Below are 24,436 nucleotides of genomic sequence, written 5' to 3'. Positions count from 1 at the left end.
ATAACAATTTCTATAAGAACAAAAAACAAACCATGAGCAGAAAAGAACTGCTTGTAGAGCTCAGAGACAGGATTGTGTGGAGGCACAGATCTGGAGAAGGGGACAAAAAAAATTCTGCTGCACTGAAGGTTCCCAAGAACACAGTGGTCTTTATAATTCTTAATTGGAAGAAGTTTGGAACAACCAGAACTCTTTTGAGAGCTAACACCCCACCAAACTAAGAATTCAGGGGATAAGGGTCTTGGTAAGAGAGATGACCAAGAACCCAATGGTCACTCTGGCTAAGGGTGGGTTCACATTAGGTGTTTCCCCATACGGGAGTGCATACGGCAGGGAGGAGCTAAAAACTTGCGCTCCCGTATCCCTGCGTAAGCGCTCTTATATGTAATTCATCTCAATGAGACGACCGGAGTGAAACGTTAGGTCCGGTCGGCTCATTTTTGCCCCATATGTGCTTATACAACCGGACCTAAAACCGTGGTCGACCACGGTTTTAGGTCCGGGGAAAAAGCGCATACGGGGCAAAAATGAGCCGACTGGACCTAACGTTTCACTCCGGTCGTCTCATTGAAATGAATTACAAAATGTATATACGTATATTAATGGCCCATACAAAATATATGGAGAAAAACTGTTCCAGGTTAAACCCCCCCCCCAAAGGACGAGGGGACACTCCCTCCGTCTGGAGAAGAAAAAGTTTAGTCTCAAGGGGCGACACGCCTTCTTTACCATGAGAACTGTGAACTTATGGAACAGTCTACCTCAGGAACTGGTCACAGCAGGAAAAATTAACAGCTTTAAAACAGGATTAGATACATTCCTGGAACAAAATAACATTAATGCTTATGAAGAAATATAAAATCCCATCCCTTCCCCAATATCGCGCCACACCCCTACCCCTTAATTCCCTGGTTGAACTTGATGGACATATGTCTTTTTTCGACCGTACTAACTATGTAACTATGTAACATACGGGAGCGCATAAGCAGTGATACGGGAGCGCAAGTTTTTAGCTCCCCCCTGCCGTATGTGCTCCCGTATGGGGAAAAATGTAATGTGAACCCACCCCAAGACCCAAAGATGTGCAGATGGGAGAAACTTTCTGGCTTTCTGTTGGAAGCGACCGCGAGCTGTACGGAGTTTGACAGAGGGAGGGGGCTCCCTCTGTCTCTCTCCAGCAGCACCCCATAACGATCACGGGGTGCTGCTTACTTGGACAGCTGGCGGTCTTTCAAAGGCCCCCAGGTCTGCTGCAGGTAAATGCTAGCAATATGCTGCCTGCCAGTATAAATCTGACAGGCAGCACATTACTGCAATGCTTTGGAATACTAAGCATAAAAAAGTGTGCAAAAAAAATTTAACAAATAAATACATTTAAAAAAATTTAATTTTTTAATAAATAAATGAATTGATCAAAATAATTAAAAAAAATATAAAGTGTATTTCATTCTGCGTATGCCGATGGCAGTCACAAGAGCAAGCTTCCTGCTGTGGCAAGGTTGCTCTGTGTGTCTACTCGTAGTGGCGGATTTCCTGCCAGCAGTCACAAGCTGACACACTGAGCTACCGAGCCGCCGCGGTGTGCTCGCTTTTGTGACTGCCGGCGGGGCATCCGCAGTGTGAAGTACGCTGCGGATGCGCTCCATGTTACAATTTTTTTTTTTTTTTACAAAGGCCCCGTTCATACTGCGTTTCTGCAGTATGTAAGAGGCATCCATCAGCATCACGTCAAAAAAAAGTGATGCCGACGTATACTGTAGCAGCCCCATTAATTTCCAAATTCTGCCAAATTGGCGCATACTAGTGGAAATTGGCCCTAACAGAGTCACTAGGTGACTCAGTTTGGGCAACCAAAACTTATGCGACTGCTACAGTATACATTGGCATGCCTTTTTTAACACGTCACTTCTAGTCGACCAAGGACCGATTGGAGCGGTCCCTGGTCCAGCTAATACATATTTCTTTCTGAGACAAAAATCTTGCGGTCCACATGGGGTCACTTGTAGGGGTGCGGTATGGTTCTGCCAGCTCCGATCCTTGGCAAGCATGAAGTGGTCTCTATAATGTTTATAATGATGTCTTGAAATCCAAATGGCGCTCCTTTCCTTCTGGGTCCTACCATGTAGCAAAGCAACCAAATATGGCCTAAGCGGTGGTATTTCTAAACATAGGACGAGCAGCTCAATAAAATATGGGGAGCATTTCCTTCTTTGTCAGATGCAAAAAATATGTCCGACAGATGATGTATTTGTGAAAAAAAGCTCATTTCAATTTTTTTCCACTGACTTTGTTACCATTCCAGCCATACAAAAAGGACTCAAAGTAGTCACTTTTGGTCTAGGCAAATACTTTAGGGGGCATAGTTTCCAAAATTGGGTCACTTCTGTATGGTTCTGGCAGCTAAAACCCTTTTAAGGCATAAAGGCAGAGATTTCTCACAACCTGTCCAGAGGAAAAGTTGCTGAGTTGCCCATAGCAACCAATCAGATTGCTTCTTTCATTTTTGAAAAGGCCTGTGAAAAATGAAAGAAGCGATCTGATTGGTTGCTATGGGCAACTTAGCAACTTTTCCTCTGGACAGGTTTTGATAAATCTCCCCCTGAGTACGGCCTACAATCCTTTCGGCATAAAATGATGCCCTGACAGCCAAATGGCGCTGCTCTCTTTCTGAGTCCCGCCACGTGACCAAGGGACCAAATATGGCCTTAAGCGGGGGTATTTACGAACACAGAACGAGCAGCTCAACAAAATACAGAGTTCTTTCAATATCAGAAGCGATGTACAGTGACCCCCCGACCTACGATGGCCCCGACATATGATCAAATCGACATACGATGGCCTCTCAGAGGCCATCGCATGTCGATGTCAGCATCGACATACGATGCTTTTTTATGTCGGGGCCATCGCATTAAGTGCTATCCGGCAGCGCAAAATGCTTAAGCTGCTGCCGGATAGCAGCTTAATGTTCCCCGTGTGGTGCGGTAAGTATTACTTACCCCTGCACGATGCTCCGGGGTGCCCTCCGGTCCAGCGCTGGTCTTCCGGTGTCTTCTCGGCCCTCTCCGATGATGTCAATACGCTGCTGCGCACGTCATCCAATAGGAATGGCGTACGCAGCGGCGTAATGACGTCGCTACGCAGGCCCAGTAAGGCCTTGCGGAAGACAGCGGAGGACCGGAGAAGACAGCAGAGGACCGGAGAAGACAGCAGAGGACCAGAGAAGACAGCAGAGGACCGGAGAAGACAGCAGAGGACCGGAGAAGACAGAAGAGGACCGGAGAAGACAGCAGAGGACCGGAGAAGACAGCGGAGGACTGGAGAAGACAGCGGAGAGCCCAGCGGAGGCCCGGGTTCACCATCGGGAGCGGCGGGGACAGGTGAGTACATCTTCCTATACTTTACATTGCACGAATCCCTCAACATACGATGGATTCGACAAACAATGGCTCGTTTGGAACGAATTACCATCGTATGTTGAGGGACCACTGTACTAAAAATGTGTCCCACAAATGATATAATATGAACATATTTGTGCAAAAAAAAAAAAAAAAAAAAAGCTAATAAAATTTTTTTTTACACTGACTTTGTAATAATTCCTGCCAAAAATCCTATGGTGTTAAAATACTCACTAGAGCCCCTAGTAAATACCTTGAGGGGTCTACTTTTTAAAATGGGGTCATTTGGGGGTCATTTCCTATGTTCTATAATCTCTTTCTGGGGTCGTTGCCGTCATCACGTTGCTACACACGCCACTCCTATTGGATGACGGGACAGCGTGCGCGACAACGTGATGACGTCAAAGGAGAGCGCCGGCCATGCAGGGGATCCCGGCACGGAGCAGACACCGAGGAGGAAGGTAAGGTCCCTCCCGGTGTCCTGTAAGCTGTTCGGGACGCCGCGATTTCACCGCGGCGGACCCAAACAGCCCCACTGAGCAGCCGGGTTAGTGTCACTTTTGCTTCAGACGCGGTGGTCAGCTTTGATCGCCGCATCTGAAGGGTTAATACAGGGCATCACTGCGATCGGTGATGTCCTGTATTAGCCGCGGGTCCCGGCCATTGATGGCCGCAGGGACCGCCGCGATAGGTGTGTATTCGCCGAATAAGACGCACCAACTTTTCCCCCCCAGTTTTGGGGAAGAAAAAGTGCGTCTTATACGGCGAAAAATACGGTATTGTCTAAAAGTCAGACATACTCGATATGAAAAAAACAGCCTTGATCTTTAAGAGGCGTACAGGCTTATTTGTCTTGGTCCTTAAGGGGTTAAAAAAATAACAGCAAAAAAAGCCTAAATACAAAGGAGGGTTCAACATGTGAACACAGCCTAAAAAGGTCAAATCACTTTCGCCTTTTGGTAGAACTTGACCCCAACCCACTTCTATGTCTAATAAGTTCAACTGGGTGAGCGTCACTGCCAGCAGCTTACTGAGATGAACAGGTGCAGTGATAAAACTCCACACCCTCTCTATGCAAAGCCAGAGGATTTAGGCAAAGGTAGGCAACATAAGCAAGGGATTCTAGTCATCTATTTGCATCCAACATCAACTACTGCCACATGAACAAAACAGGTAAGCACAAAACATACACAAGAACCTTTACATTATTCTCTAATAATAGCCTGTACTAGAGCTGTACTATATAAGAGAGAAAAAAAATCCCAGAGTGCTTCTTTATAGGAATGTTGCAGTGGCAGGAATAGACAAAAATTGTAATTAGAATTACCGTAGCTAATTGCTAAATTTTCAACCAATTTCATCCACATGCAGCGCCACACCTGTCCTTAAAAGGGTTATCCAGGGATAGAAATACAGAGCTAATTTCTTCCACAAACAACACCATCTCTGTCCTCAAATTGTATGTGGTATTGCAGCTCAGTGAACGTGAACAGAGCCAAGTTGTAATTTCACACATAACCTGAGGACAGGGGTGGTGCTGTTGTGTGGTCAGTTGACACTTAATTTCTGTTTAAAATTTTCCTCCACAATTCTGATCAGTGTGAACATTACCTTAGTTCATACGTGCAAAATCTGTGCTGATTTTACACTGTTTTGGCGGTTTTGCATCACAAATTACATGGCAGGTGCCAGATTTCTGCAAATATCCTGATTCCTGGTTTGTTGGGCCTGTTCACATTGGATTTTTACTGTTTTTAATAGTGGAACAACTACTATGAAGGGCTGCCTGTTGGCTAAGTGGGTATTTGGCTGACAGACACCTAAAACTGTGTGCGCAGGTATAAGGGAAATGAACACTACAAGCACCATGAACTCTTCCCAACATGTAACCCTACAGTATATGGGTGTATATATATATATATTATATATATTTGTTATTACAGCATGTCCGTACAGTATATGGGTGTATATATTACATAGTTACACAGTTCATAATGTTGAAACAAGACAAGAGTCCATCGAGTTCAACCCATATCCCTAATGAGTCCCTATTGGGTTGATCCAGAGGAAGACAAAACACCCTCATACAGAATAAATCCCTGGATCAACGTTCTGTCCCTATAAATCTAATATACATAACCAGCAATGTTATTCTTCTCCAAAAATGCATCCAGACCCCTTTTAAACTCTTTTACAGAGTTCCCCATGACCACCTCCTCCGGGAGAGAATTCCACAGTCTCACTGCTCTTACAGTAAAGAAGCCCCTGTCTGTGCTGGTGTAGTAACCTTCTTTCCTCTAGACGTAGAGAATGCCCCCTTGTTATAGATACAGTCCTGGGTATAAACAGATCATGGGAGAGATCTCTGTACTGTCCCCTGATATATTTATACATAGTTATTAGGTCGCCCCTAAGCCTTCTTTTTTCTAAACTAAATAACCCTAATTCTGATAATCTTTCTGGGTACTGTAGTCCTCCCATTCCCTGTATTACTCTGGTTGCCCGTCTTTGAACCCTCTCCAGCTCCACTATATCTTTCTTGTACACTGGTGACCAGTACTGTACACAGTATTCTATGTGTGATCTGAATAGTGATTTGTACAGCGGTAGAATTATTTCCTTGTCGTGGGCCTCTATGCCCCTATTGATGCACCCCATGATTTTATTTGCCTTGGGAGCAGCTGCCCGACACTGGTCACTACAGCTAAATTTACTGTTGACTAAGATTCCTAAGTCCTTTTCCCCATCAGTCGTCCCAAGTGTTCTCAAATTTAATACATAATCCAAGCCCGGATTTTTCCTCCCCATGTGCATTACCTTACATTTATCAGTGTTGAGCCTCATCTGCCACTTCCCAGCCCAAACCTCCAACCTATCCAGATCCATTTGTAACAGTGCACTGTCCTCTATTGTGTTTACCGCTTTACAGAGTTTAGTGTCATCTGCAAAGATTGCTACTTTACTATTCAACCCCTCTACAAGGTCATTAATGAATATATTAAAGGGGTTGTGCGCTGCCCTGACTTTAGGAGCTCCGCTCACTGCGTCCGGAAGTTCATTACTCCGAACGCTGTGTGCGGGCTTCTGTGTTCGCGGCCGCCGGACGTGACGTCACACCCGCCCCCTCGTGACGTCTCACCCGCCCCCTCAACGAAAGTCTATAGAAGGGGGCGCGACCGCTGTCACGCCCCCTTCCCATAGACTTTGGTAGAGGGGGCGGGCGACACGTCACGAGGGGCCGGGCGTGATGTCACGCCTGGCGGTCGCGAACACGGAAGCCCGCACACAGCGTTCGGAGTAATGAACTTCCGGACGCTGTGAGCGGAGCTCCGAAAGTCAGGGCAGCGCACAACCCCTTTAAATAGGACAGGACCCAAAACTGACCCCTGTGGTACTGTTGTAAATGTGTAATGTCTTATCCAAGACATGAGTGAGAGGTCATTCAGACTGTGCTTTGTGTATTGCATTTTATTGGGGGTCTGGCTGCTTGTTTACATCTCCTTTGAAGTCAAAGGCTCTTTTATAGTCATGCACTCTGGTCCCATCATATAATCAAACAGATAAGGGGTCAGGAAGAGAGATGCCCCACCTGGTGGGATCAGAGGGGAGGGGGGAATGGAGTCTCCCTCCAAAGAAAGCAGATATATGATATTTAAACAATGCTAGACTAAAAGTTGGGTGTTCAATGCTGTGCAACAAGCTGACAAGACCATCCTAAGAACAGCTGAAACTCACTCTCTTGGAACTGCTATACCATCATGCTGTAAGAACTTCATCTTTTGTTTTCTGAACTTGCCTTGCAAAGGGTCGGATGCTCTGTCATTATGCACCAGAGGACACTACCTGCACACCGGATGGGCTAGGAGAGAGCCCTGTTCATTCTGAGGTACTGTGCGAGACTTTGGGAGACACTGCTAGATGTGGTAACTGGGAGGGAGTGCAGGGGATTGATAATTGTTTACCTGTGACTGAACCAGTAATGTTTTCCAAAAGGGAAATGGGGTGTATTGTGACATGTGGTGACAATGCATTGCCAATGCCTACACCTAGTGGAGATGGGCTTGGTGTGCCCCTAGTGACATGTAAGGATGAGGGACCAGCAGTGAGTGATATGTCCCAATCCTGTGAGCCTAAGGAGAAGGAGGGAAGGAGTAATAGCCCTGTGTATGATGCCTGTAACACTGTTATGTCTGGAACTGAGGGAGAGGAAGGTGGAGAAGCTAGTTCATCTGGGGGAAATGTGCTCCCTGATACCACGAGATGGGGGGAGGGAAATGAGCATTTCCGGGGAGCTCTGCGCAGTGACCCTTCCCTTGAAGGGCTGAGACAACGTGCTGAACATACAGGTGTTGACACAGATGGGCATCGGGTATATTGGGAAAATGATATCTTGTAAAGGGAGTCCCTTTCCAAAGGCATGCTAGGGGCCCGGGAGGGAAAAAGGCAGTTAGTAGTTCCTAGGCCGTACAGGAAAGAGCTGCTGAGGTTTGCCCATGAGACCCCCTGGCAGGACATTTGGGAGTGGCCTATGCGTTCATAGAGAAGGAATGTCTAGCTGTGGTCTGGGCTTTGCACAAATTACAGCCATACCTGTATGGCAGGGATATTACTGTCATAACTGATCACAACCCTCTACATTGGTTGGACAGAGTGTCCGGTAACAATGGCACCTTGAAACAAATGCTAAAAACATTTGTAGAATCGGAGGGCAGAAACTGGGGAAAGTATTCACCCCATCTGTTATTTGCTTACAGAGAGGTACCCCAAGAGCCTACAGGTTTCTCGCCCTTTGAGTTATTATATGGTCACAAAGTGCGGGGACCCCGAGATTTAGTTAGGGAAGAATGGGAAGGGGGGCTACATGCCCCAGAGACTTCTGTGGTGGAGTATGTTCTGAGATTCAGGGACAGGATGCAGGCATTGACTGGGCTGGTACATGACAACCTCACAGCAGCACAGTCCAAGCAGAAGTACTGGTATGATCGCAATGCAAGGGACCGGGTCTATGAAGTGGGACAGAAGGGAATGGTTCTGAACCCCATCAGGCAGAATAAGTTGCAGGCTGCCTGGGAGGGTCCCTTCCCCATTCTGCAGCGCCTAGAACCCACCACATATGTAGTTGCCCTTGATGAGAAAGGTCAGAGGCAGAGACAGTACCACATTAATATGGCATACTATGACCCTGAGAAGGTGGTACTCAGTGTATGTAGTGCACCAGAGGAAGGGCTGGGTAGTGATCCCCTTCTGGACCTAGTGGAGGAAGCTAAGAGCCAGGAATCCCTTCAGGATGTGGAGATCAATCCACAGCTCTCAGATGAAAGGAGGAGGCAGCTTAATCAGGTACTAGGCCCCTTCAGTGCCATCTTTGCCTGGGAATGCAGGGCCTGTGATGTCAAGAAAAGAAATAGATGGTTAAGGGAGACAGATCTATCAGCCTGGAGGGACAGATCTCTCTGTCCCCATCTTAAGGGGGAGGTGTCAGGCCCAAGGCCTGATTATTAAAATCCTATATGTGTATTATAATTGTAACTGTGTAATGTCTTATCCAAGACAGGGGTGAGAGGTCATTCAGACTGTGTTTTGTGTATTGCATTTTATTGGGGGGTCTGGCTGCTTGTTTACATCTCCTTTGAAGTCAAAGGCTCTTTTGAAGTCATGCACTCTGGTCCTATCATATAATCAAACAGATAAGAGGTCAGGAAGAGAGAAGACCCCCAGGTGGGATCAGAGGGGAGGGGGGAATGGAGTCTCCCTCCAAAGAAAGCAGATATGATATTTAAACAATGCTAGACTAAAAGTTGGGTGTTCAATGCTGTGCAACAAGCTGACAAGAACATCCTAAGAACAGCTGAAACTCACTCTCTTGGAACTCCTATACCATCATGCTGTAAGAACTTCATCTTTTGTTTTCTGAACTTGCCTTGCAAAACTCTTTTATATATTTTTGTACCTGTATGTCATTTGTTTCTGTATTTTTATATAGTCAGCACTGTGATACCTTTTATCAGATTAAATGTTTATCTAATCAGCTCTGGTCTAATAATAATAATAATAACCCTCTGTTTCCTATCATTGAGCCAGTTACTTACCCACTTGCACACATTCTCCCACAGCCCCATCCTTTTCATTTTATGCACCAATCTTTTATGTGGCACCGTATCAAATGCTTTGGAAAAATCCAGATATACGACATCCAGCGATTCCTCCTGGTCCAGTCTGGAGCTCACCTCCTCATAAAAGCTAATCAGGTTAGTTTGACAGGACCGATCCCTCATAAAGCCATGCTGATATGGAGTCATACATTTATGTTTATCAAGATATTCCAAAATAGCATCTCTTAGAAAACCCTCAAACAATTTACATACAACGGAGGTTAAACTAACAGGTTAACATTTTCATTCATCCATATTGGTTTTCTTTTATTCCTGACCCTTTAATTCCCATAAGGTATATACAGTGAGGATTTAAAATATTCTTAAAAGTTTCCCATTTAGCGTCAGTATTGTTCTTTTTGAGGACATTATCCCATTTTATATTGTTAAGGGCCTCTCTGAGTTGATCAAACTTTGCCTTCCTAATGTTCATTGTTTTTGTGGACCCTCGAGAGGTTCCCTTATTGCAGAACAAGTTATAACGTATTATATTATGATCACTATTTCCTAGGTGTCCTTCTATCTGAACATTAGTTTCTCTGTCAGGTACGTTGGTTAATATTAAGTTTAGTAGGGCGCCCCCTTTGGTCGGGCCCTGTACCATTTGGGACATATAATTGTCTTTAGCTATAGTTAGAAAACTGTTTCCTTTATGAGATTCACAGGTCTCAGTCTCCCAGTTTATATCAGGATAGATAAAGTCCCCATTATTATCACCTCATTCTGATTTGCTGCCTTGTTTATTTGCCTCAGTAATTGATCTTCTGCCTCTTCCATTATGTTTGGTGGCTTATAACAAACCACAATCAGAATACATTTTTATTTTTATCTCCATATATTTCTACCCATAATGACTCCACATTATCATTTCCCTCCCATATATCTTCCCGCAATGCGGCCTTCAGACTGGATTTCACATAAAGACAGACTTCTCCCCCTTTCTGTTTTGTCCGATCCATCCTGAATAGACTATAACCCTGTATGTTGACCGCCCAGTCACAACTATCCTCCAACCAAGTCTCTGTTAGGCTGCATTCACACCACGTTTTTGCAATACAGTTCCCGTATCAGGTTTTTGATGAAAAACAGATTCCTCAAAACCTGACTAAACTGTATCAAAACGTGTGTACAAATTTCAACCCGTATACGGTTTGAAAAATTATGTCCGGTTGCATCCGTTTTTTAAGAAAAAAACATATACGTTTTTAACTTTTCACTCCATTTTGAATAAAGTTTAATTGAATAAATAAATAAATAATAATAAAGTTTGATTGACTTGTTTGATTGAAATTCCAAGAAAAAAAACTGTGCAAAGTCAAAAAACTTATGGTGAAAACCGGATGGAACCGTACGCACATACGGTTCTGTACGGTTCCCATTGACTCCCATGTTAAAGAAAACGTATACGGTTTAATACAGTTTTTCACCCGGACCAAAAACCGTGGTAGACTACAGTTTTGGGTACGGGAAAAAAAACCTGATAAAACCGTACAGGATGCAAAACGGACACAACCTGATGCATCTTTTGGCATACGGTATTCAATGGAGAGTCAATGCATAAGGTTTTCAATACGATTCCGTACGGTTTTCACATTGAAAACGTATATGGGAACTGTATTGCAAAAACGTGGTTTGAATGCACCCTTATACCCACTGTGTCATAATTCTCCTCAGACATCATCAACTCCAGTTCATCAGTTTTATTGGACAGACTGCTGGCATTAGTCAACATGCAATTCAATGGTGTATGTTTTTTCTTCCTATGAAGCCTATTCCTATTAACTATTCTAACCCCTCCCTCCGTTCCACCCACAGGTACATTGATAAGTCCCTCCTCTCTATCCACACTCTCTGCCCCCTCTATGTTGAAGGTCCCCCCCCCCTCCAGTCCATAGTTTAAACACTCCTCCATCCTTCTAGCCATCTTCTCCCCAAGCACAGCTGCACCCTCCCCATTGAGGTGCACCCCGTCCCTACCATAGAGTTGGTATCCGACAGCGAAGTCGGCCCAGTTCTCCATGAACCCAAACCCCTCCTTCCTACACCAGCTTCTGAGCCACTTGTTTACCTCCCTAATCTCCCGCTGCCTCTCTGGTGCGGCTCGTGCTTCAGGTAATATTTCAGAAAGTATTACCTTGGAGTTTCTTGCCTTAAGCTTGTGGCCTAAGTCCCTGAAATAATTTTTAAGGACACTCCACCTACATCTTACTTTGTCATTGGTGCCAATATGTACCATGACTGCTGGGTCTTCTCCAGCTCCACCCAGCAACCTGTCAATCCGATCCGCGATGTGCCGAACTCGAGCGCCAGGTAGACAACACACTGTTCGGCGATCTCGGTCTTTATGACAGATCGCCCTGTCTGTCCCTCTAATAATTGAGTCCCCCACTACCAGCATCGGTTGGCCTTCCCTGCACTCCTCCTTCCCTCCTTACTGCAGCAGACACCCCCCTGGCGGTCAGAGGCAGAGTCCTGCTGCAGTACCGCTAGCTCTGAAATTGCATCCCCCTCATCTGCCAACCAAACTTGTTGGGGTGTGCCAGATCAGGACTAGCCTCCCTGACACTTTTCCCTCTACCCCATTTTCTAACTGTAACCCAGCAAGCTGCCTGACTGTCCTGCACCTTCATCCCACTATCCTCCCCCACCTCTACTCCAGAGAGTACTTGCTCAGTGAGCAGGAGACTCCTCTCCAAGTTGTCAATTCGTCTCAGTGTTGCCAGCTGCTCCTCTAGATCCAGGATCTGGGCTTCCAAATGAACAACTCGCACACATCTCGCACAACAATATTCACCCTCAAACTGCTGTCCAAGGATTGCATACTTTGCGCAAGATGTACACCGGACTGCATTTTTCAACATGGAGACCATTTAGTTATGGGGATTTCACAGATTAACAGCCAAAAAAAGACAGTAAATATTACAATTAAATTCTCAGTAGACCTTCTGAGTTAAAGTCCTCTATCAGGTGTATATATGTATATGTATGTCTTGGATGTTCCAGACCCTGCCATGCTTACTGAATTGTTCACACAGAGGCATATTCACAGTGTAGGGTCCGTCCCAATGAGGCCACCTTATCGCGGTGGGACGGTCCAAGCTATTTGACTGCCAGCGGAGACAAATTTGCGAGCTAAGTGCCTCACTATTTCATAGTTTCACATTTGCATCTATTACACCATAGCTGTATAGCTCTCCATGTTTTATCTGCATGTTCATGTTTCACCTATATCCTTGTGCTGGCAGTGTGCTGCTGCATTCTTCTGTTGCTGTATATATATATATTTATTTGTTATTACAGCATGTCCATACAGTATATGGGTGTACATATATTTGTTACTTCAGCATGTCAGTACAGTATATGGGTGTATATATATTTTATTACAGCAAGTCCGTACAGTATATCAGTGTATATATATTTTATTACAGCATGTCTGTACAGTATATGGGTGTATATATACAATTTTGGACTTTTTATTTTTTTACGTTTACGCTGTTCAATGTACGGCATAATTAACAATATATTTGAATAGTTCACACACACGCAGCGATACCAAATATGTGTATTAATAATTTTCTTACGCTTTTTGGGAGGGGTAAAATGGGAAAAACTGATGGATTTTTCACCTTTTTTTTTTTTTTTTTTTTTTTTTTTTTTTTTTTTTACACTTTAATAGTCCCCATAGGGGACTATTTATAGCAATCATTTGATTGCTAATACCGTTCAGTGGTATGCATAGGGAAAAACACTGATCAGTGTTATCGGTGATCTTCTGCCCTGGTTTGCTCGATCTCAGACCAGAGCAGAAGACCCCGGGAGATGGCCAGAGCCAGGTGAGGGGACCTCCGGCCGCCATGCTGGATGATCGGATCCCCCCAGCAGTGCTGCGGGCGATTCGATCATCCATTTAAAGTACCGCACTGCCGATCTGTATTGATCACGGCATCAAGTGATTAATGGGGGACATCCGCGCGATCACGTTTTTCCGCCATTACCGGCGGGTCCCTGGTGTACATTTACGCTCGCGGTCATGGCGGAGCGTAAATGTACGTTATGGTGCGTTAAGTACCACGGCACCATGATGTACATTTACGTCCATTGTCGTTAAAGGGGTACTCCGGCTGAAAAAAATATATATATTTTTTAATCAACTGGTGCCAGAAAGTTAAACAGATTTGTAAATGACTTCTATTAAAAATCTTAATCCTTCCAGTACATTTTAGCAGCTGTATGCTACAGAGGAAATTCAATTTTTTTATTAATTTTTTGTCTTGTCCACAGTGCAGCCATATGTATATTAAAAGCGCTGTGGGGGGCAAGATATATAGCGCTGCAGGGGGGGCGCAGACATATAGCCTATATGTCTAGCCCCCCAGCACATTTATAACATGCCCCCTGCAGCGCATTAATAAACATATGACCCCGCCAGTGCATATATATATATATATATATATATATATATATATATATACCCCCGCAGTGCATTTGTCATAATGCCAGGAGCCAGCCGATGCTGCTGATGGAAATACTTTTACTTCATAGCGCTGCGGCGGAATATGTGTATAGAAGCGCTGTGGGGGGCAGATAACTCTATATGTCTGCCCCCCCCAGCGCATCTATATACATATACCCCTGCAGCGCTATGAATGAAAAGTATTTCTATCAGCATCATCGGCCGGTCAGCTGCTGGCACTATGCGCTGCTGCTAGATATACTTTTCATTCATAGCGATGCGGCGGCATATTATGACAAATGCGCTGCGGGGGGTATATATATATATATATATATATATATATAAATGCGCTGGCAGGGTCATATTTTATTAATGTGCTGCGGGGGGGTATATATAGATGCACCGGCGGGGGGTATACATATATAAATGCGCCAGTGGGGGGTATATATTTATTAATGAGCCGGCGGAGGGTATATATGTATAAATGCACTGGTGGGGGACATATCTTTATTAATGCGCTGGGGGGCTAGATATATAGGCTATATTTCTGCCCCCCCCCCCCCTGCAGCGCTATATATCTTGCCCCCACTGCCACTCACAATGTTCATTTTAAAAAACCCTCGGAGAGCCCTGATTGGCTCCTCAGTACCGGCCATTCAGAGCTCCCCGCAGGGGATTCAAAAATGAAAGCTAAAACACACTGATACATCGCAGGGTTGCGGAGCATACTGCCCGCTCTCCTGATTAATAACTTCCGCTCACCTCGGGTCTCAGAAGTGAGACCTGGTGCGATCAATCCCTCAGGCCCTGTACTACAACCCGGATCATGGAACAGACTCTGATCCATGATGGGGGTTGTAGTACAAACACTAATGTAGCTTCCCCAGCTGTCTGCAGACTCCTGCACCCAGGGAATTACTACTCCCATCATGGAAAGAAGTCTGTTCCATGATGGGAGTAGTAGTAGTCCTGGTTGTGGGAGTCTGTAGACAGAGGTGTTAGGGCCATACATGAGGGAGGTTATAACGGGTCTTAACGGATGAATTTTTATTCACTGTTAGCATCCGTTATTTCATCCGTTATTATACATCTGTTTTTAAACAAAATGTTTAATAACGGATTAATAACGGATGAATGCTCAGATACAGGCAGGGGGCACCATCATTTATATGGACTGAAGATGAAGGTAAGATCACTAGTGCATCTATGTATTATCACCATTACCTCCATCATCATCATCATCACCATCATCTTCATCATCACCATCATAGCCGCCATCTCCAGCATCACCATCATCTCCATTATCACCACCATCATCATCGACATCATCTCCATTATCACCATCATTATCACCATCATCTCCATCATCACCATCATCCCTATTATCATCATCACCATTATCACTATCATCTTCACCATCACCATCATCTCCATTATCACCATCATCATCACCATCATCTCCAGCATCACCGTCATCTCCATTATCACCATCATCATCACCATCATCACCATCATCCCTATTATCATCATCTCCATTATCACCATCATCTCCATTATCACCATCATCATCATCACCATCATCTCCAGCATCACCGTCATCTCCATTATCACCATCACCATCATCTCCATCCTCTCTATCATCACCATCATCTCCATCCTCTCTATCATCACCATCATCTCCATCATCACCACCATCATCATCACCATCATCTCCATTATCACCACCATCATCATCACCATCATCTCCATTATCACCATCATCACCATACTCTCCATCATCCCTATTATCATCATCACCATTATCACTATCATCTTCACCATCATCTCCATTATCACCATCATCATCATCATCACCATCATCACCATACTCTCCATCATCCCTATTATCATCATCACCATTATCACTATCATCTTCACCATCACCATCATCTCCATCATCACCATCCTCTCTATCATCTCCAGCATCACCATTATCACCATCATCTCCATTATCACCATCATCATCATCATCACCATCATCACCATACTCTCCATCATCCCTATTATCATCATCACCATTATCACTATCATCTTCACCATCACCATCATCTCCATTATCACCATCATCATCTTCACCATCATCTTCATCATCACCATCATCTCCATTATCACCATCATTATCATCACCATCATCTCCATCCTCTCTATCATCACAATAATCTCCATCATCCCTATTATCATCATCACCATTATCACTATCATCTTCACCATCATCTCCTTTATCACCATCATCATCATCATCATCACCATCGTCACCATCATCACCATACTCTCCATCATCCCTATTATCATCATCACCATTATCACTATCATCTTCACCATCACCATCATCTCCATTATCACCATCATCATCATCATCGTCATCATCACCATCCTCTCCATCATCACCATTATCACCATCATCACAATCATCTCCATTATCACCATCATCATCATCACCATCATCTTCATCATCACCATCATCTTCATCATCACCATCATCTTCATCATCACCATCATCTTCATCATCACCATCATCACCATCATCTCCATCATCACCATCATCACCATCCTCTCTATCATCACAATCATCTCCATCATCACCATCATCATCTTCACCATCATCTTCATCATCACCATCATAGCCGTCATCTCCAGCATCTCCATTATCACCATCATTATAATCACCATCATCTCCATTCTCTCTATCATCACCATCATCTCCATCATCTCCATCATCACCATCATCCCTATTATCATCATCACCATTATCACTATCATCTTCACCATCCTCTCCATTATCACCATCATCATCATCACCATCATCACCATTATCACTATCATTTTCACCATCACCATCATCACCATCATCGTCATCATCACCATCCTCTCCATCATCACCATTATCACCATCATCTCCATTATCACCATCATCATCATCACCATCATTACCATCAACTCCATCATCTCCATCATCACCATCATCACCATCATCTCCATCATCAACATTATCACCATCATCTCCATCATCACCATCATCTCCATCATCACCATCATCTCCATCATCACCATCATCTCCATCATCACCATTATCACCATCACCATCATCACCATTATCACTATCATTTTCACCATCACCATCATCTCCATTATCCCCATCATCATCATCACCATCATCTTCATCATCACCATCCTCTCTATCATCACCATCATTACCATCAACTCCATCATCTCCATCATCATCATCTCCATCATCACCATCATCTCCATCATCTCCATCATCCCTATTATCATCATCACCATTATCACTATCATCTTCACCATCACCATCATCTCCATTATCACCATCATCATCATCACCATCATCACCATTATCACTATCATCTTCATTATCATCTCCATCATCACCATCATCTCCATCATCACCATCATCTCCATCATCACCATTATCACCATCATCTCCATCATCACCATCATCTCCATCATCACCATTATCACCATCATCACAGTTATGACCATAATCTTCATCACTATTAATTAGGATATGTTCACACTGCGGAATTGCGCACAGTGATTAGCATCAGTGTGAATGAGTCTTCCGCGAGACCCGTTCACACTGCGGAATTTAAGCAGCGGACAATTCCGCCGCTAAAATTGTTCCGCGCAAAGAAAGAACATGTACATTCTTTGCGCGGAAGTCCGTGAGTACTGTATAGCCATCAATGGTGACGGCGCAATGCTGCGTGGTCCTACCGCCGCCGCCGGCTGCCAGGCTGAAACTCCGCTCGTCGTCATCATCATCATCATCATCATTCCTGTTTTATTATAATCACTATCAATAATAAACTTCTTCAAGTCAGTTTCATCATCATCTTTATAAAGTGTCTTTATGTCCATCTCATTCTCATCATCAAGTGCCTACAACTCCATCATCATCATCATCATCATCATCATCCCTAAAGGAGAACTCCAGCAAAAATGTACCATCCACAGGACAGAGGATAAGTAGCTGTTTGTGGGGGGGTCCAGCCCATGGGACCCCCTGCTATCTCCAGGACAGGACCCTGGCTCTCTCAGTGAGGAGTGCCTATCATCTACCGTTAGATGGCACGTGCTCCATTTATTTATTTGGGAGTACCCATGATGCCCGAGTCTTTTTGGCGCTCACATAGAAATGAATAGAGCGCGTGCTGACAAATGAGGCCCGTTGCGGAGATTGCGGGAGGTCCCAGGTGTTGGACCCCCGTGATTGGCTATATATCCCCTATTCTGTGGATAGGGGATAGGTACATTTATGCTGAAATTCTCCTTTAAGTGTCTACAAGCTCATATCATCATCATCATCATCATCATTATCATCATCAAAGGTCTTTTATCTCCAGAGAAAAATTCTTCTTCAGAATCCAATTTGAAGCATCTTATTTATTCAATAAATTTAAATAAATAAATTTAATTTAATAAATAAATTAAAATAAATTAAATAAATGTATTATTTATTTTTTATTATCTTATTTATTCCATCTGATATGTTTCATGTCCATAACAACATCATCACTTGTGTCTTCAAGTCCTTGTCATCATACAGTCATGGCCGTAAATGTTGGCATCCCTGAAATTTTTCAAGAAAATGAAGTATTTCTCACAGGAAAGGATTGCAGTAACACATGTTTTGCTATACACAGGTTTATTCCCTTTGTGTGTATTGGAACTAAACCAAAAAAGGGAAAAAAATATCAAATTATACATAATGTCACCAAACTCCAAAAATGGGCTGGACAAAATTATTGGCACCCTTATAAAATTGTGGGAAAATAAGATTGTTTCAAGATTGTGATGGATGGATTTAAAAAGTGGAGAAGTCTCAGTCTTTCTTTTATACATGTCTGTGCTCCTGGCTTTGTCTTCAATAATTGCACTTAAAAACCTGAACGTGTGAACACAGCCTTATGTCTATGTAATCATCATCATCATCACTACTATTTTCATCATCATCATCATCATCATCATGCCTATCATCACCATTGTTATTATTTTACAAAAACGATCAATTATTTAGTCTTAGATCATCATCATCATCATCACTTCTGTTTTCACCATCATCATCAATACATTTTTTTATCATCATCATCACTACTATTTTCATCATCATCATAATCAATACTTTTTTTATCACCAACACTATTTTCACCATTGTCATCACTATTATTTTCACTATTATCATCATCTTCACTACTCTTTTCTCCATCAACAATATTAATGTTTCTGTTTTCATCATCATCATCATTATTTCTGTTTTCATCATTACTACTATTCATTATCATCATCATTATCACTACTATTCATCATCATCATCATCATCACTACTATTCATCATCATCATCATTATTATTATTTCTGTTTTCATCATCATTATTATCATAATCATCCCTACTCTTCATCATCATCATCATCACTACTATCATGGTTATTTCTCTTTTCATCATCATCATCATCACTACTATTCATCATCATCATTACTACTATTCATCATCATCACTACTATTCATCATCATCATCATCACTACTATTCATCATCATCACTACTATTCATCATCATCACTACTATTCATCATCATCATCATCACTACTATTCATCATCATCATCATCATTACTATTCATCATCATCACTACTATTCATCATCATCATCACTACTATTCATCATCATCACTACTATTCATCATCATCATCATCACTACTATTCATCATCCTCATCACTACTATTCATCATCATCATCATCATCATCATCATCACCACCATTGTTATTATTTCTGTTTTCATCACATTCGGCCCCCACAAGCCCACAGGACCCGTATGCATGGTCCATTGGGCAGAGTGGGTCTGAGGCTTGAGCGTTGCAGCCCGTGCAGGCTGTGATTAGCCTGCTGCGCCCCCTCCTCTTACCTTTGCAGATTGTCTTCTCATATCCTGCTGCAGGGCCTTCTCAGTCCTCAGTCCCCATGCTGTGTGATAGCTGCACACGGCTCAGCCGTCCCCTGTACTGCAGCACAGCCGAGCCTTGCCTGGGACTGCTGTCATACGGAGCGAGCACTCACCGCAGCCCCCCATCCACCGTTCATGTGTGTTGTCTCCAGCACTGAGTCACGTCGCTGTGTAGGACTGAATGTTCAGTTGGGCTGAGTGCCCGAGTAGGCTGATAGGTGGGTGTACAGGCTTCTGTGCCGCACGGTGCCACCACACATGCCAAGAAATCTCCAGGATTTTCTTATCATCAAAAATAAAAAATCATCTAATTATGGAGAAAAACCCCGGAGCGACAGCGGTAATAGTGATAGTCATCGCATCTATGTCATATGGTAAATATATATATATATATATATATATATATATATTGTGCTGGAGGATTCTATTCATCTACAGTGAAGATCATCCCCGTATCCAGACCACATCTCCTGTGACAGAATTTCTGATCCCTATTTCTTATGTATTCTCTGAGAAAACCCCACTGCGCAATTTTGAGTGGTCTTCTCAAAGAGGTTTCATTAGATCTAATATGAATTTACTGTGTATTCTATTTATCTATCTATCTATCTATCTATTTATCTACTGTATTTCATATCTATCTATATATTTATCATCTATCTATTTCATATTTATCTATGTATCTATGTCATATCTATATATATTTATGTATCTCATATCTATCTATCTCATATCTATTTATCTATCTATCTATCTCATATCTACCTATCTCATATCTATCTATCTCTATCTATCTCTATCTATCTCGTATCTATCTCATCTCATATCTATCTATCTATTGTGGTGGCCCAGTACGGGAGTTGCACCCCTGTACCCTTGCTGTCCTGTCTGGGGGACTCTACTGCTGTGACCCCTGAGTCCCCCCTTAATCTGCGTTTCATAAATGGTTAATTATACCCTATGTTATCTATTGCATTGTCTGTATAATGTCTACGCCATTAAATGTTGTTGCTAAGTCATGTAACCAGGGAAGGTGTCAGTGACCAGATGACTTGTGGGTGACCTATAGGACCCCTCCAAAGTTTCCCCCATATAAACCAAGGTAGGAGCTAGCTAGTTCAGTCTAGAGTTTTTAGTTTTTTTAAGAGCCGAGGCAAGTGCTCTCTATCACCAAAAGTGCAAGAAAAAGTGCAAACGTGTCACACTAAAAAAAACGTGAGCCCTTCTCCGACAGGAGAGAGGCCCCCCAACAAACCTACCCTTCACCTCCGGGCCAAAAGGCACCTGCAAGGATCCAGGTTCGATGCCCCTTTTCGCTGAAGCTACTAAGGGGCCGAAAATGTTCCTGGCTTCAACCTAGGTGTTACCCAAGGTATCAGCCTTGGAGCCGTATACTGATGGCATCTTGACCAAAGCCAAGATGTCCAGGGGTAGCAGGGAGGTGAGGAACCGAATGGCCACACACACCTCCCCTAGACTGCCAGGAGGGACACCCAGAAGGGCTACCGCACCCTGACAATCCTGTGTACAAATAAAGACACAAACGTGGCACAGTGACAAACAAAAAAATAAATAAAAAATAAGTGGATGAGTGCAGATATACTGCCCGGTCATCCGGCCTGATCTATAAAAATTGCCCTGATACTAGCCAGAAGGCCTGGATACCAAGGGTGAGTGCCAAAGGTGAAGAGTATATGGTGCAGTGCGTTCACTCAGTGAGTTAACACCCAGTGAGTTTCGGCACCTCAGGGTCACCACTCCCCGAGGCATAGAAGTACCTCGGCTCTACATCCCTCTACCTCATGGCGACACCCGGAGGAAGCAGGTCACATCGGGGCAGCCGTCGAGCTGATTCCTCAGAACCAGCCCCGGAACGCCCCGGTACACCTGCCTTCTACCATGCAGCACCCGTCCCCACCAGCTCAATACCGGTGCTTCGGGTCACCGGCGTAAACTGATAAGAACAGATACTACACTTGATCTTAGCCAAAAGGCTGGGAAGCTATAGTTCAGTCTAGAGTTTGCTGAGGAACAGTCAAGACCTGAGAGTGTCTGAAGTCCTGAGGAGACCACAGGCCTACAAGTCCCAGCAGGCCCGCAAGTCACTAAAGTCAATGGTCACCTCCTTGGGCCTAACTGAGCTGTAAAGACTATTCCATCTGTCTGCCTCAGTAAAGCTGCCGTTGTTCTATAACTTGGCGTCGGAGTCATTACTTTCCTCCGTGCCTAGCCAACTTTTGGCATCCTACAAACAGGATACAGGTGTGCGCCTTGTGCAAAAGGTACCCCCCCAGTCTGAACTGTGTCCAGTATTGCCAAAAATTTGCACGTTGATGCGAAAAGAAATTGCACCAGAAAGTGTACAGGACTTTGTCAGTGAAACTTGTCTGTTGTGAGGTGCTTGTGAAATAGAGTGGAAGGTGAAGAAACGTTTACTATCTGCCATTGTGAACAGTAGAAAAGTTGTGCCCGCCAAGTATGGGCTGAAGTTATGCTGCGTAACAAAGTGCTGGCTGTACCTGAAAGAGTTAAAAATGTGCAGGAGAAGCGCGCGAAAAGTCCTGTGCTGGTCAGCGTCCCGCCTCTGGGCATGGAAGTCATGTTGACATTCCGAGTATTAGATGGAACCTTAAAGATCTGCCCCTTGTTGCTGGGGGAGTGAAAGCACTGACGTGCTTTCGGCCGACGGCCATTTTCCCGAACTCCACTATAAAGGAATTAGAGCTGCTGGACCTCTTCAGTTTGCCAGAAGTCTAAAAAGAGAGCAACATGGCAGAGGAGCAAGCATGAGGTCTGAGAGTCCTAAGATGGTGCTGAGAACCCGAAAAGTTGCAGCAGCCACGGCTCAGATGTTCCAGGAGTTGGCGGACTGGCTGCTATCTCCATTGGGGCCGAAGACGCCTATCTACAAGTCACGCTGCCAGATGACGACGGAGAGTGGCCAGCAACTCCAACGGGGGGAATGCCTGCATCATCTCGAGGAGCGTTGTCGCCACATCACCGGACCTGGGGATCCTGGGAAGAGATCCCCATTGAGGAATCGGCTATAAGTACCCCGGCTGAGGCCGCTTTCTCTACCCCTCCATCTACTCCTAGCCCAGAGTCTACACCCCTGGCCCAGAAGGTCACAGCATGTCCCCGTTCACCACCACTGCCCTGGTGGCTATTTGGCGATGAGCCAAGACAGCACCTCCTACCCCTGCCAGGGAAAACCCATCCCCCAGTTCCGACAGCCCAGTCCGAGAGGGCTAAGCAAGAGGCCCAGTTAGCATAGTGGAGGAGATGAGGGCACAAAGGAGGAAAGAGTATGGCCCTAAACAAACGCCATATGAAGTGCGCCAAGCTCAACAAAAGGACACAAAAAGCCTTGAAGCCCTGTATATCAGGATGGTAGAACACCCCAGAGAGGGAGAGCTACACATGGAGAGGTGCAGAGTCACGGTCATTAAATTTGATAAAGTGCAGGGGTATGGCACCCTCATGGACTGTCGCCATGGTGGAACCATTCTAGTAAATCGAAGGGCAGTTAGAAGAGATTATCTCCCCCAACATCTGCATTCTCTGGAGAGCGAGGGGGGAAAGTTGAATATACTTCAGTCAACAGAGTGAGAGGAGAGTGGGCGGCAGCGGTGACCCGTCCAAAGAATCCCACACAGCTCCCCATCGCCTACCTTCCATCGGATGACTGGGATGCGGACCCCTTGGACTTGTTGTCTCTTAAAGCCAGGGGCACCTGTCAAGAAGAGGAAGAATACCTGCCCGAGGTGCCTATCATGGCAACGAGATATCAGTCCAAGTCATCTACAGATGTGCCCAGGCCTACTCCTGTCGCTGAGGAAGTTTGGCCTACTCACCGGGCCCCAACTAAAGTGTCTGAGGAGGGGGTTTGGCCGGCCCCACAGGCACCATCACATTGTCCCCCAATGGCGCAAGCTGCTGCTGTGCAAATGGTAGTTACTGTGAGTCTTACCATAATAGATTCCAAGTTGTCTAGAGCAAGTGTCAGGCATTTAGAGGGGGCACAGTCCCGTGGTCCCCGTTACATGTCTCAGCCTAGGAAGCAGTCCGACAGGCGAGGCTGGGATGGGAAATTTCCAGGCTAAGGTCTAAGTGTGATAACTTGGTGTTCTACTACTAAGTCGTGAGACTGACATTGTTATGTGGAGATACCACTGTTGTTTTCCAGGTTATTGCAACGTTCAAGAAAAGTGCCTGGTGGACTAAACAAGAACTCTTCGTAACCATTTTGCGTAAAGTTTATGTGCCCGGCTTCTAGCTGTGATCCTTTACTACAGACTCTTCTGTACCAGAACTGTGGAGCGGTACCTAAAACTACTTAAAGAGTAATATATTGTTTAATGTCTTGCACTAGTGAATGCAATTATAATTCTTGTTGTAAGAATTTATTATGTGGGTCACCTTGTAATATAGTGTAT

At 44.3% G+C, this 24,436-nt stretch overlaps 1 protein-coding gene and 1 pseudogene across 6 annotated transcripts in view; both read right to left on the bottom strand.

Annotated features, from left to right (window-relative positions):
• Positions 1-24,436, bottom strand: part of LZTS3 (leucine zipper tumor suppressor family member 3) — a 169,707-nt gene that overhangs the window by 106,287 nt on the left and 38,984 nt on the right. For 2 of the 6 annotated variants that reach the window (XR_008871461.1, XM_056553354.1), the window contains exon 1: positions 19,962-20,270. The exons of 3 other annotated variants lie outside the window; for them this stretch is intronic. The gene's annotated coding sequence lies outside the window, so the exon portion shown is untranslated. Of the gene's footprint in view, positions 1-19,961; positions 20,271-24,436 lie in introns of those variants that run through there. One more of the 6 variants, XM_056553415.1, reaches the window with a different exon arrangement.
• Positions 21,900-22,006, bottom strand: LOC130344137 (U2 spliceosomal RNA; annotated as a pseudogene).

Source organism: Hyla sarda, chromosome 1, assembly GCF_029499605.1.
Source record: "Hyla sarda isolate aHylSar1 chromosome 1, aHylSar1.hap1, whole genome shotgun sequence".
NCBI lineage: Eukaryota > Metazoa > Chordata > Amphibia > Anura > Hylidae > Hyla > Hyla sarda.
The sequence above is the reverse complement of the archived record's forward strand: the minus strand, read 5'-3'. Positions and strand labels throughout refer to the sequence as shown.